This window comes from Ostrea edulis, chromosome 3 (assembly GCF_947568905.1).
Source record: "Ostrea edulis chromosome 3, xbOstEdul1.1, whole genome shotgun sequence".
NCBI classification, from domain to species: Eukaryota; Metazoa; Mollusca; class Bivalvia; order Ostreida; family Ostreidae; genus Ostrea; species Ostrea edulis.
In genome coordinates this window covers 538017-554212 of record NC_079166.1, presented here as the reverse complement: position 1 = coordinate 554212, position 16196 = coordinate 538017, and the positions used below count along the sequence as shown (strand labels likewise).

The 16196-nt window shown below is 36.5% G+C and overlaps 1 long non-coding RNA gene across 1 annotated transcript in view; it reads left to right on the top strand.

The window, feature by feature from the left end:
• The first annotated feature begins 737 nt into the window (after positions 1-737).
• LOC125673423 (uncharacterized) overlaps positions 738-16196 on the top strand; it is a 40168-nt gene continuing 24709 nt past the window's right edge. Inside the window, exon 1 of the long non-coding RNA XR_007369534.2 lies at positions 738-919. This is a non-coding gene — a long non-coding RNA (uncharacterized LOC125673423). The remainder of the gene's footprint in view (positions 920-16196) is intronic.

The window sequence follows — 16196 nt, the reverse complement described above, 5'->3', positions numbered from 1 at the left end:
GTTAAACAGCCTAGATATTTTTGAAAGTCTTGTTGTTGAGCATTTGGGAAATGTTTTGATACAAGAGTTGAATTTGAGATACGAGATAGAATTATTTTCTCAAGTATTTTAAAAAAGCAGGGCAAAAGAGATATAGGCCTATAACTGTTGCATGCAGCTTTCGATTTGTCTCCACCTTTGTATAATGGAACTATTAAGCCGCGCTTCCATTCATGGGGAATATTACCGCAGGCTGACTGCATTGAACATTTTCAGAAGACAGAGGGTAAGAATTTTACCTCCGTGAATAATATGTTCATTTGTTAGTGAATCATGGCCAGGTGCTTTCCGTAACTTTAGATTATTTATAATTGGTGTAAGTTCTTCCAATTCTATATTACCACCCGGTAAGTCACTAACATCAACCTCACATTCTTTTATAATGTTGTTAATATTATTCTCAACTTCGTATTTAAAGTTAGAATCAAAATGTTCTTCTAAAGGACTATAAATGTTTTCAAAATGAGAAGCAAAGACTTCTGCTACATTGTTTGGGTCATTTTGAATCTGACCAGTGTTGTCTTCTATTTCGGATAAATTCTAGAGGTTCGGGGTTTTCTGCGTTTGGCTAATTTCCAAAATAGACGTATGTCACATTCTGCCGCATTGTCGAAGTCCCGGTAAACCTTACACATGTATTTTTCATGTTCTTCATTTAAAGCGTTACGAAACTTTTATAATTTCGATATGATGTAAAGTTCATACCGCGAGGACGTCCCTCAGATATCCATACAAGACGCTTAGAACCTCCAATTGTGTGAAGTTCTTTAACGACTTTTGTCCACTCCGGACGAGTAAAAGGATTGAATGACGTAAATGGGATTGATTCCCTGGCACATCTGTGGAAAGTATTCGAAATGGTACGGATATACTCGCCCAGGTCTGTATTGTTATTTATGTTAGATGCTAACAGGTGCTCTAGGGCGGTATCAATTTTCCGTCTGTATTCTACGACAGCCTCGGGTGCAGCTTTGTGCCACGCCGGTAATTGTTATTGGGGATAATTTTAAGTATTATCCAATTAAGTATTCAGAAATGATAGTCACACCACATTTGCCCCCGTGGAATTATTGAATGGAAGTTATTTCATTCATAATGTAAATGTTTTCATGTGGTTCATATAAAAGTATTTACCTATCAAATTATTCAAATTCATTATTTATATTTTCAAAAACTTGAAAAAACAATTGGGTTGCCGGAGATCCGTAAACCAAAAGAAATAATAACTGTGGTCCAACTTATTACGTTGTACAACGTTTAGAAAGAAAACTTTCAGAAGTATACATACAGTACACGACACGAGTTTTATGCGTGTTCCACGCAACGCGGTGGAACAAATTTGCCCCAAACACGGTGGACCTTTAAAATTGTCGGCACCTTTGAAGTCCTATTTTTCCGCGCGAGCTAGACATTGAAGTCCACGGAGGATCTCCGTGGATGCCACCTGTACCTCCGTCGATGCCACCGTGTACCTCCGTGTGATAAAACAAAGAAATAATTTCCGAAGTGATTCACCCAAAAAACCTTTTCGCTTGGCCAGTATGCATGCCCCCACCCCATTACTTATTTAGAAATTAGCTATAAATCATTCAATTCTTGTAATTGTTGTTTAATGATACGTTGGTGTTTTCGGTACATATCCGTATGTAGACTTTCCTGCAGACGTTCACATCTTTTTATGAAACGCCCAAATTCTCGACATCCTGGAAATAAACACCTGTGTTATTCCTACCACTCGTCGGTACATTGTTTCACGGCACGTGCAGCACAATTTCACCAAATAAAAGAAGGGTCATGAACAACGACAATCACATGCCAGTAATTTCAATTTGATAAATAGCAGTTCAAAGAAATGTGTACCATAAGCAATGGTTTATTTTTACGTAAAGTTTTCATTGTTACAGTAATTAGGAATACATGTATGTGATTAAGGTCAGCTATATACATGTACATGTTTACAATGGATATGAATTTCATTATGTACTCAACTGTGAAGCAATGTGAGCAAAGAATCAAATTTTCATCACTTAAACAAATAAAAATTAAAAATATCTTTACTTTTAAACAAATCTTTAGAAAACTCCGTACTTTCATTTAGAAAATAATAAAATAAAATGTGCTCTCCTACCTAGAATGCCCATACGTCACATTAATAATAACACGTTGTTTTTTTTTTGTTTTTTTTGTTTTTAGTTTTTTTTCTTCTAACTTGATTAACATACTTTATTACACGCATGTATTATTTACTAAGTGTATATATAACAGCCTTTTGTCTTTATATTTTTGTATACCATTGCATAATGGTGATGAGATCCAATAAATTGAATTGAGTACATGTAGTCTTAAACATCACAAAGTATGGAGTTTACAACGATTGAAATAAAAATGCAGACGTTTTCTCGTTTATTCAGTAACTCAATAACTTGAGCGTCTTCTGAATGAAAGTTGTAAAATAAACGTACTAGGTTTTGGTCAGTTATAACATAATAAGGGGGTAAAATTCATCTAACCTCCGCTAGCAATGGGTTTTGAGTCAACTGTGCCTTCGTGGACGAATAATCTCGGCTAGCGAAGATGGGGAAAAAAGCCTAGATAGTCCGCTTGCATTAACATGTATTATGAAGGTGAAATCGAAGAATTATCCAGTAAATCCAATGATGTTGCAGTATATATAGCATGTATTTATTTTATTTTTGACTGAGAGGGAGATATACAGCTAAGCACCTAACATCGTTTTAGAGGGGGGGGGGGGGGGGGGGGGGGGGGGGGGGCTCATTCATTAGTCCTAACCCGGACCAGCCGAAAAATTTAACATGTAAAGAAAACAAAATGGGAAATTAGAAAAAATATCAGAATGAAAGGGGATGGATAATTAATCAGAAAGAAATTGTACTTTCAAGATTTATACTGAACGTATTAAACTTCCCGTATCTGCATACATTCATGAATGCTTACCAATGCTCTCTCTCTCTCTCTCTCTCTCTCTCTCTCTCTCTTGCTTTCATTATCTAATGGATCTAAAGATTTAATTAAAGATTTTGATAATCGATAGCGTATATGAATAAAATCCAATAATCGTTAAGTCATTTCTGTTTATATTGATATTAGTTGGGGTTTTTTTCATGAACTAGTTGCATTTGACACCCTTAAATATTGATTACAAGCACGTAGAATCGGAGAGGGTGTACTTTGAAAACTTGAAAGTTAAGGATTTAGCCTCGTTGCTTGTAGCGACCTACCCACTGCACGATTTAAGAAATTGAAATCGGAAGGGGAAATTGAGACAGTTACACAACTTAACCGGCAACATACCCCTTCTGATACATTGAAAAATATAAGTAATGTTAGTACGGGGCTCTATAAATTTCAACCTGCAGTTTGGTCATACTTCGTCATTCAATAACTCATTCAAAATTTTAAAAAATGTTTGTCGGGTTAGCGGTACTATGATGTATGACTATAACAATGACCTGTGTATAACTTGTATATTCCATGCAAATTCGAAGGGGTTTTCGCCTCAGTAGAACAATGGGGGTCAGCTAATCCGTGTATTTGAAATCAACAGAAGTGCTTAGCTTCTTGCGGAAAGTGTAAAATATATTGGGTCGGCGCAAGATACCCGTGATCTTAGACTAGATCTGATATCGCGCCGACCCAATATATTTCACACTTTTCATGAGAAGTCAAAACCCAAACTAGCTAACCGTAATTTAGTTATACTGTGACAAATACCCTAGGAATTTGCATGGTATATACTTATTATACAAAAATCATTGCATTATCCAGACACTCCCGATGAACATTTTTTTTTAATGAAAACCTCTATCAAAGTACATCGAACATAAGTCTCCGTCAAATGTAATGAACTCGGGATTTTAAAAATAAATCATTCGTTGGTTTGTATTTTTGCTTCTATTAATTACGTAATAAATTAATTCCAATTTGTTAATCATCGACAATGCTCTGATTTCTATATTGGATCAAGTTATATTTGTCAAGATGCATATTAACACAATATGATGGAAGTAATTATGTTAAACAGCGCATTTGTCAGAGAGAGAGAGAGAGAGAGAGAGAGAGAGAGAGAGAGAGAGCACATCGGTAATTATTAAATATCCCTATCACATGTTGTACATGTATGTTTTTCATTTACTGAATATACTAATTCGCATTCAAAACAGGAATTGCCTGCAAGTACGCATTATTTAAACATAGAATTAAAGAATATTTTAATGAAGAAAGAAGACTAAAAGAAAAAAATTCAAAACCAGGTTTTCTTAAAAACATAATATGTAGTGTTTGGTATCGTTGGAATTGGCTCAAAATGCTGAAAAACAATATAAGTATCAGGGGGGGAAATATTGACATTTTTTCTTTTCTTAAAATTCCACCCTTATCTTGATTATTTGGCCTGCGGCACATTTCCCCATCTCCCGCAAGGCGCCCGTGGCCAGAACAAAGCTCTTAGCAGCTGTGTGTATTCGCAAATAACACACACCGTGGAACACGGAGGACACGGTGTATCTCCGTGGATTTTCCACCGTGGTCATTCCACGGTGGGGTGTATAAAACTCGTGTCGTGTACTGTATATACACACTTTTGTGCTAATACTTGGCCCCCCAAATAGAGACATTCTCATTGGACAGCCAATAAAACATACAAACGTGTCAAGTCTTTAAAACGATTCAAACTGAGCATTGGTATAGACAATATTCATTTCATGAATCCCTTCTTCCTGGGGAATGTCTAGACCCAAAGGTTTTGTGTCATTGACAAATTGTCAGTCTTTTGTAATATTGCAGAGTATAAAGAATTACCTACAAAGAAGTAATTATAGAATGGATTTCAGAATATACAGTGAAATGAAGTAAACAGGTGCTGGACTCAACAGGTCTAGCTGTGCATATATACACTCCATTTGTTTATAATATTTCTTTTTACCTCCTTCATTGACATACATGTATATCTATATTCCAATATTTTCCCCCATTAAACTACATTGCAAGTTTTCTTGTATTCCACTTTCGGAATATTTCATGTTCGCCCTCTGCCATTCAGTGGCATGGCAGTTAAATTTATTGAGAATAAGCAAATATAAGCACTAAATACTTATCTTTCTTAACATCTGATGTGCATTAGAAGTTTGTCAGCATGCAGTTTCCTGTTATCATTACAACAGATGTGTAACATGAAGAAGTCCACTGCAATGAATTAGACAAGGATTTGAACCCGTGCCCCCTGAATCTCTGGTCAAGTGTTCTACCTGGCAACTGAGCTATTTGGACACATGCAATGAAAACTGGACACGTGCAATGGAAATTTTGAAATGTCTGTAATGTGCTTTAAGTGTTGGAATCTCGACCATTTTAAAAGATGTCTGAAATCTGAGCAATCAAAAAATGATGGGGATTAGGATAACCCTAATGCACTTGCCCATCAAAAATCTCAATGCATCTTGATATATGTAACAGGAATGGTTTAGAGGTCATCATCTCAATTGTGTTTCATATATTTCAGCAGTTCATGGTCATAGTAGCTTTTGGCTTCAAAAATATAGGAAAAATAGGATCCCCCCCCCCCCCCCCCCCCCCCCCAGAAAATGGGACAAAAATAGGACTTTAAAAATGAAAATAGGGCCTTTTTATGACAAATCCTGGGGCAGATCCAGGAATTTTTAAAAAAGATTTCTACCATTCATGTTGGTATTCAAAGGGGGGTGGGCTCCCCACTCTCAAAATACGTTATTTTTACCTGTTTAAAAGCAAACTTTTCTGACGAAAAGGGGGGGGGGGTCCCAACACCCTGATCCTCCTTCCGGATCCACCACTGAAATCTATTATAGTTTTAAGAATCTGACAGATCCTCACATCTGTCTACATTTACTATAGCTTTGGCTTGTTACTAATGGTGTTTATGAAGGTACTTTTCAAGTCATCAAAATTGTGTGTTACAGGTATCATTTTAATTTTTACAAAGTCGAAGCAAAAGGTCAGCATAGCCTTTAACAATAACTTTCATGAGAATAAATAGGACAAAAATCCAAGATATTGGACCTAAGCGGACATGATCAATTTCTATAGGAAATATAGGATTAATAGGACACCTACATGTATGACCCGTGGCAGTTATGAAATAAGGTTTGGGATGACCTTAGGTCACTTGCCCAACAGAATATTCAATACATCTTGACATATGCAGCAAGAATACATATAATTGTCGCAAGCCACACCTTTTGTCTCTTTTTATACTAATGGATTCAGTAACTATGGCTAGCGACGATGGGCAAACACTTGTGAGCGGGTATTACTGACTGATGACAACATCTACTTTATCTTTACTTGTGAGCGGGTATCACTGACTGATGACAACATCTACTTTATCTTTACTTGTGAGCGGGTATCACTGACTCATGACAACATCTACTTTATCTTTACTTGTGAGTATTACTGACTGATGACAACATCTACTTTATCTTTACTTGTGAGTATTACTGACTCATGACATCTACTTTATCTTTACTTGTGAGCGAGTATCACTGACTCATGACAGCATCTACTTTATCTTTACTTGTGAGCGGGTATTACTGACTGATGACAACATCTACTTTATCTTTACTTGTGAGCGGGTATCACTGACTGATGACAACATCTACTTTATCTTTACTTGTGAGTGGGTATTACTGACTCATGACATCTACTTTATCTTTACTTGTGAGCGGGTATTACTGACTGATGACAGCATCTACTTTATCTTTACTTGTGAGTGGGTATTACTGACTCATGACAGCATCTACTTTATCTTTACTTGTGAGTGGGTATTACTTTATCTTTACTTGTGAGCGGGTATCACTGACTGATGACAACATCTACTTTATCTTTACTTGTGAGCGGTTATTACTTACTGATGACAGCATCTACTTTATCTTTACTTGTGAGTGGATATTACTGATGACAACATCTACTTTATCTTTACTTGTGAGCGGGTATCACTGACTCATGACAACATCTACTTTATCTTTACTTGTGAGCGGTTATTACTTACTGATGACAGCATCTACTTTATCTTTACTTGTGAGTGGTTATTACTGACTGATGACAACATCTACTTTATCTTTACTTGTGAGCGGTTATTACTGATGACAACATCTACTTTATCTTTACTTGTGAGCGGGTATTACTGACTGACAACATCTACTTTATCTTTACTTGTGAGCGGGTATTACTGATTTCATGACATCTACTTTATCTTTACTTGTGAGAGGGTATTACTGACTGATGATAACATCTACTTTATCTTTACTTGTGAGCGGGTATTACTGACTGACAACATCTACTTTATCTTTACTTGCGAGCGGGTATTACTGATTGATGACAACATCTACTTTATCTTTACTTGTGAGTGGTTATTACTGAGTGATGACAGCATCTACTTTATCTTTACTTGTGAGTGGTTATTACTGATGACAACATCTACTTTATCTTTACTTGTGAGCGGGTATTACTGACTGATGACAATATCTACTTTATCTTTACTTGTGAGAGGGTATTACTGACTCATGACATCTACTTTATCTTTACTTGTGAGCGAGTATCACTGACTGATGACAACATCTACTTTATCTTTACTTGTGAGCGGGTATTACTGACTGATGACATCTACTTTATCTTTACTTGTGAGCGGGTATTACTGACTCATGACAACATCTACTTTATCTTTACTTGTGAGTGGGTATTATTGACTCATGACAGCATCTACTTTATCTTTACTTGTGAGAGGGTATTGCTGACTGATGACAACATCTACTTTATCTTTACTTGTGAGCGGGTATCACTGACTGATGACAACATCTACTTTATCTTTACTTGTGAGCGGGTATCACTGACTCATGACAACATCTACTTTATCTTTACTTGTGAATGGGTATTACTGACTCATGACAACATCTACTTTATCTTTACTTGTGAGCGGGTATTACTGACTGATGACAACATCTACTTTATCTTTACTTGTGAGCGGGTATTACTGACTGATGACAATATCTACTTTATCTTTACTTGTGAGCGGTTATTACTGACTGATGACAACATCTACTTTATCTTTACTTGTGAGTATTACTGACTGATGACAACATCTACTTTATCTTTACTTGTGAACGGGTATTACTGACTGATGACAACATCTACTTTATCTTTACTTGTGAGCGGGTATTACTGACTGATGACAACATCTACTTTATCTTTACTTGTGAGCGGTTATTACTGACTGATGACAACATCTAATTTATCTTTACTTGTGAGTATTACTGACTGATGACAACATCTACTTTATCTTTACTTGTGAGCGGGTATTACTGACTGATGACAACATCTACTTTATCTTTACTTGTGAGCGGGTATCACTGACTGATGACAACATCTACTTTATCTTTACTTGTGAGTGGGTATCACTGACTCATGACAATATCTACTTTATCTTTACTTGTGAGCGGGTATTACTGACTCATGACAACATCTACTTTATCTTTACTTGTGAGAGGGTATTACTGACTGATGACAACATCTACTTTATCTTTACTTGTGAGCGAGTATCACTGACTCATGACAACATCTACTTTATCTTTACTTGTGAGCGGGTATTACTGACTGATGACAACATCTACTTTATCTTTACTTGTGAGCGGGTATTACTGACTGATGACAATATCTACTTTATCTTTACTTGTGAGCGGTTATTACTGACTGATGACAACATCTACTTTATCTTTACTTGTGAGTATTACTGACTGATGACAACATCTACTTTATCTTTACTTGTGAACGGGTATTACTGACTGATGACAACATCTACTTTATCTTTACTTGTGAGCGGGTATTACTGACTGATGACAACATCTACTTTATCTTTACTTGTGAGCGGTTATTACTGACTGATGACAACATCTAATTTATCTTTACTTGTGAGTATTACTGACTGATGACAACATCTACTTTATCTTTACTTGTGAGCGGGTATTACTGACTGATGACAACATCTACTTTATCTTTACTTGTGAGCGGGTATCACTGACTGATGACAACATCTACTTTATCTTTACTTGTGAGTGGGTATCACTGACTCATGACAATATCTACTTTATCTTTACTTGTGAGCGGGTATTACTGACTCATGACAACATCTACTTTATCTTTACTTGTGAGAGGGTATTACTGACTGATGACAACATCTACTTTATCTTTACTTGTGAGCGAGTATCACTGACTCATGACAACATCTACTTTATCTTTACTTGTGAGTGGGTATCACTGACTCATGACAATATCTACTTTATCTTTACTTGTGAGCGGGTATTACTGACTCATGACAACATCTACTTTATCTTTACTTGTGAGCGGGTATCACTGACTCATGACAACATCTACTTTATCTTTACTTGTGAGCGGTTATTACTGACTGATGACAACATCTACTTTATCTTTACTTGTGAGTGGGTATTACTGATGACAACATCTACTTTATCTTTACTTGTGAGCGGGTATTACTGACTGATGACATCTACTTTATCTTTACTTGTGAGCGGGTATCACTGACTGATGACAACATCTACTTTATCTTTACTTGTGAGTGGGGTATTACTGACTGATGACAACATCTACTTTATCTTTACTTGTGAGTGGGTATTACTGACTGATGACAACATCTACTTTATCTTTACTTGTGAGTGGTTATTACTGACTGATGACAGCATCTACTTTATCTTTACTTGTGAGTGGATATTACTGATGACAACATCTACTTTATCTTTACTTGTGAGCGGGTATTACTGACTGATGACAACATCTACTTTATCTTTACTTGTGAGCGGTTATTAGCTTACCTGAACAGAAGGTTCAAGTGAGCTATTCTGATCACATTTTGTCCGGCGTCCGTCTGTCTGTCTGTCCGTAAACTTTTCACATTTTCGACTTCTTCTCCAGAACCACTGGGCCAATTTCAACCTAACTTGGCCAAAAGCATCCTTGGGTGAAGGGCTTTCAAGTTTGTTCAAATGAAGGGCCATGTCTCTTTCAAAGGGGAGATAATCACAAAAATGCAAACATAGGGTGGGGTCATTTAAAAATCTTCTTCTCAAGAACCACTGGGCCAGAAGAGCTGAAATTTACCTGAAAGCTTCCTGACATATTTCAGATTCAAATTTGTTCAAATCATGGCCCCCGGTGGTAGGATGGGGCCACAAGGGGGGATCAAAGTTTTACATACAAATATATAGGGAAAAACTTCTTCTCAAGAACCACTGAGCCAGAAAAGCCGAGATTTACATGAAAGCTTCCTGACATAATGCAGATTCAAGTTTGTTCAAATCATGGGCCCCTGGGGTTGGATGGGGCCACAATAGGGGATCAAAGTTTTACATACAAATATATCGGAAAAATCTTTAAAAATCTTCTTCTCAAGAACCACTAAGCCAGAAAAGCTGATTTTTACATGAAAACTTTCTGACATAGTGCAGATTCAAGTTTGTTCAAATCATGGCCCCCGGGGATAAGATGGGGTCCCAAGGGGTGGATCAAAGTTTTACATACAAATATATAGGGAAAAACTTTAAAAATCTTCTTCTCAAGAACCACTAAGCCAGAAAAGCTGAGATTTACATGAAAGCTTCCTGACATAATGCAGATTCAAGTTTGTTCAAATCATGGCCCCCGGGGGTAGGATGGGGCCCCAAGGGGGGGATCAAAGTTTTACATACAAATATATAGGAAAAATATTTAAAAATCTTCTTCTCAAGAACCACTGAGCCAGAAAAGCTGATTTTTACATGAAAACTTTCTGACATAGTGCAGATTCAAGTTTGTTCAAATCATGGCCCCCGGGGATAAGATGGGGTAACAAGGGGGGATCAAAGTTTTACACACAAATATATCGGGAAAAACTTTAAAAATCTTCTTCTCAAGAACCACTAAGCCAGAAAAGCTGAGATTTACATGAAAGCTTCCTGACATAATGCAGATTCAAGTTTGTTCAAATCATGGGCTCCGGGGGTTGGATGGGGCCACAATAGAGGATCAAAGTTTTACATACAAATATATAGGAAAAATATTTAAAAATCTTCTTCTCAAGAACCACTGAGCCAGAAAAGCTGAGATTTACATGAAAGCTTCCTGACATAATGCAGATTCAAGTTTGTTCAAATCATGGCCCCCGGGGATAAGATGGGGCCACAAGGGGGGATCAAAGTTTTACACACAAATATATCGGGAAAAACTTTAAAAATCTTCTTCTCAAGAACCACTAAGCCAGAAAAGCTGAGATTTACATGAAAGCTTCCTGACATAATGCAGATTCAAGTTTGTTCAAATCATGGGCTCCAGGGGTTGGATGGGGCCACAATAGGGGATCAAAGTTTTACATACAAATATATCGGAAAAATCTTCTTCTCAAGAACCACTAAGCCAGAAAAGCTGATTTTTACATGAAAACTTTCTGACATAGTGCAGATTCAAGTTTGTTCAAATCATGGCCCCCGTGGGTAGGATGGGGCCACAAGGACGGATCAAAGTTTTACATACAAATATATAGGGAAAAACTTTAAAAATCTTCTTCTCAAGAACCACTAAGCCAGAAAAGCTGATATTTACATGAAAGCTTCTTGACATAATGCAGATTCAAGTTTGTTCAAATCATGGGCTCCGGGGGTTGGATGGGGCCACAATAGGGGATCAAAGTTTTACATACAAATATATAGGAAAAATCTTCTCAAGAACCACTGAGCCAGAAAAGCTGATTTTTACATGAAAACTTTCTGACATAGTGCAGATTCAAGTTTGTTCAAATCATGGCCCCCGGGGGTAGGATGGGGCCACAAGGGGGATCAAAGTTTTACATACAAATATATAGTTAAAATCTTTTTCTCAATAACCACTGAGTCAGAAAAGCTGATATTTACAAGAAAACTTTCTGACATAGTGCAGATTCAAGTTTGTTCAAATCATGGCCCCCGGGGGGTAGGATGCCCGCCACCAGTTGGGGGGGGGGGTTCAAAGTTTTACATACAAATAAAGGAAAAAGCTTTAAAAATCTTCTTCTCAAGAACCATTGGGCCAAAGAAGTTGACATTTACATGAAAGCTTTCTGACATTGTGTAGATTCAAGTTTTACATGCAAATATATATGGAAAGTCTTCAGATATGGGCCAAGGTGACTCAGGTGAGCAATGTGGCCCATGGGCCTCTTGTTATGACTTATGACAGCATCTACTTTATCTTTATACTTGTTTTGTAAGAGTGTAACTGTAAGCTTGTTCTGGTTCATTTTAAGAGAGCTTAATTTTATTTGAGTTAATTTTGTGAATACATTTTTGATAAGGTTGGTTGTGAGAGTGTAATTTTATTGATGTTGGTTTTGAGAGTGTAATTTTGTTAGGACGGTTTTGAGAGTGTTGTTTTATTTAGGTTGGTGTTGAGAGTGTAATTTTATTTAGGTTGGTTTTGAGAGTGTAATTTTGTTTAGGTTTGTTTTGAAAGTGTAATTTTATTTAGGATGGTTTTGAGAGTGTAATTTTGTTAGGACGGTTTTGAGAGTGTAGTTTTATTTAGGTTGGTGTTGAGAGTGTAATTTTATTTAGGTTGGTTTTAAGAGTGTAATTTTATTGAGGTTGGATTTGAGAGTGTAATTCTATTCAGGTTTGTTTTGAGAGTGCAATTTTATTGATGTTGGTTTTGAGAGTGTAATTTTGTTTAAGTTGTTTTTGAAAGTGTAATTTTATTTTGGTTGGTTTTGAGAGTGTAATTTTATTTAGGTTGGTTTTAAGAGTGTAATTTTGTTTATGTTGGTTTTGAGAGTGTAATTTTATTTAAGTTGGTTTTGAGAGTGTAATTTTATTTCGATTGGTTTTAAGAGTGTAATTTTGTTTATGTTGGTTTTGAGAGTGTAATTTCATTTAGGTTGGATTTGAGAGTGTAATTTTATTTAGGTTGGTTTTGAGAGTGTAATCTTATTCATGTTCGATTTGAGAGTATAATTTTTTAGGTTGGTTTTGAGAGTGTAGTTATACTTAGATTGGTTTTGAGTGTAATTTTCATGTTGGTTTTGAGACTGTAATTTTATTCAGGTTGGTTATGAGAGTGTAAATTTGGCATGAAATCACTTTCGTCTACGGAAAATGAAAACTGGGAAGGCTACGGGAAAATTAAGATCAGAAACGCTTCTCTAGAGCTATGATGTGAACATCTTAGCCAGACTTGGTATGCAGCTGTTTGTACCAGTCGGTCAAATTGAAAAAGGAATAACAAAATACAAATATACAAAAGGAGATGTTTTATCCGAAAAGCTCATCTGCCTTCATTTAAGGTAAGCTAAAAATACAACACTATTGTTTCTATACAGTATCATAGTGATATTACTCTCATGTACAAATTTGAAACTCAGACAATTGCTTATCTACAAAATAAACACTATACAACACAGACATCCACCACTTGTCTGTTTACTAGATCCCTGCCAGTACTTTCACTATGATCCCTGTAACACTTCCCACAACTGTACCTTGCAAGAGAAACCAAGAATTAATGAACACATATTATGACATATGCTGGACGTCACTGGAAAAGTTTGATGTAAGAATTGGCATCCCTGTGGGTATTTGTCCACTAATAAACTCTTGTCAGCCACGTATATCAAGTTTACACCAACGACAGTGAAAGTGTCCTCCATCAGACATCAAAAGTTTCGGAACAAATACTATGTCCATATTCTTCATATTGGTCCCTGGTGACAGCCATTTTCTTATAGTCCTCTGTGTTGGCCAGCAAGCAACCTCCATCCCAGGCATGAGTTACAGGACTGTAAATAAATCAGGTTTCTGTATTAGTTTCAAATAATGATATAATATACTGTAAACCAGTTTTTGTGTGTGTGTGTTTACAAGGTTCACATGAACCTCATCATTACATACACAGTTGAACTTCAGTATCTCAAACACAAAAATCTCAAATACAATGGATAAGTCAAAGTGATTCAGAAGTCCTAAACAAAATTATTTAAGTATTTTACCCTCGATATTTCAAATCTTAGGTTTTTTTCTCAACTGTATTTTTTGCCACAAACCAGTCCATTAATGTTTCTTGTATGTTTAAGTTAATTTTGGTTACGAAAACTAGTCTCAGCAAACCGTTTTACCACTGGTAAATCGTGAAATAAAGTCTTCATGAATAAAAAGTTGGTTGACATTCTATTAGAGGGATATTTCAAATGAATCAAATTGATTGATTGATTGTATCTTAATATTTAACGTTTCTCTCGAGAATTTTTCACTCATATGGAGACGTCGCCAAGATCGGTGAAGGGCTTCAAATTTAGACCTTTACTCGGCGCTTACGGCCATTGAGCAGTGAGGGTTCTTTAGCGTGCCACACCTACTGTGACATGGGACATCCATTTTTAAGGTCATCTCGGAGGACCCGTGACATTCACACCTGATGTCGAGCATTTGGCGATGGAACCGTCGCTACCTGTTTTAATGACTTAGGTCTGTCGCAGAATCAAATTGACATGTCCTCCTAATGACAAGTAATGAAAGAAGATACAGTAGAAATTGCTTATAAAGAATTCCTGGAGAATTCTACACAGTGTTAACGTTAATTCATTGCTGAATGCAAAATACTTCCAAATTTTTTTTTAATAATAACCTCTGCAAAAATTTCGGTGTCAAAAGGAACCCTTCAAAAATCCTAGAATGACCTACCCAATTCTTAACAAAATTGTAAGCCTATAAATAAAGGGAGTTGTCATTTCAGCATATTGACTTCAATTTGGCTTGTTAAATAAATCAAAGATGATGATAAACTGCTGGTGAGTTAAAGATGGTGATAAACTGCTTGTGAGTTAAAGATGGTGATAAAAGGCTCAGCATGGCCCTAGTCTTTGAAAAAAAAACCCAATAAATCAGGCTGAAACAAGTAACAGATATACATCATACAAAAAAAAAAAAAAAAAAATGGCGGCCGATAGTGGTGGCTGTTCTTCTACGACTGGTATTGCTTTGAATGAATTTACAGCGGAAACTATAAGTGATGGACACCAAAACGTCACAGATATTGTAAGTAAAAATGCTGGATCTGATGGACTACTAACAGATTTGTTAAACTGTGACAACCTTGTAGAAAATGATGATTTTGTTTATCTATTCACCTCGGACGCTCTTGTGAGTACTAATCGTTCAGATCGCATTAGTGCGAATCTTGTCGCCACACAACTACCAGATAGCAATGACTTCAATGATACAGTTTTAAATCGCTCCGAAACTGAAAATCTAGATGCAAATCTGCAGAATTTACCAAAAGATTTGTATATTTCCAAACTGTTAGAGTTGTGTTCGAGTGACGAGTCTATGATTTCACGATACAGAAACACACTATGCACACGTGCAAGAAACAATAGTGACTGTCCAACGGGAAATCTAATGAATAGGAAAAGTACAAAATCAAGTTCTTGTGCTGAAAGATACGCAAGAGACTGTTATACATTGTATATGTTTATCAATGGTGAAAAACGAGGCATTGAACACGTTTTCGACAAACACAAAAACAACAGTTGCTCCACGGATGCATCAAAAGTTAAGCGCATAGAAACAAAAGTAGTGCTGCAAACCTTACTGCAACGCGTCTCAGAATTAGAAAATTCGTTATCCTACTATGTTAAGGAAATTAAATCTTTACGATCAGATCACGAGGCATTAAAATCTAAATATGATTGTATGGAAGCAGAGGCCACTTCTAGGTTCACAAAATATGACTCATTTCTCAAACTTGCAAACGAAAGACTCAAACAAGCTGAACTTGACATCCAGGAATTCCACAACTACAAGAAAAACCTTAGAACAAATGACGAATTGAAAAGATTGTCTAAAGTTACTCAAAACATCCAAAAGCAAATACAGTCGATCACACGCAGCCCTGTGAAATCGTATGCAAGCGTTGCAAGCGAATTCCAAACTGTAGGACAAAAACCATGTAACTTGTCCTCTAAACAAAACAACCAACCACTTGTCAATGAGTCTGATACTCCGCCACCATGTAACACTACTGTAGATGATACTGCCATCATCAACTTCAGCCAAGCTGATTCACCGGGAGAAAAACATGACAAAACGTACTCCCCC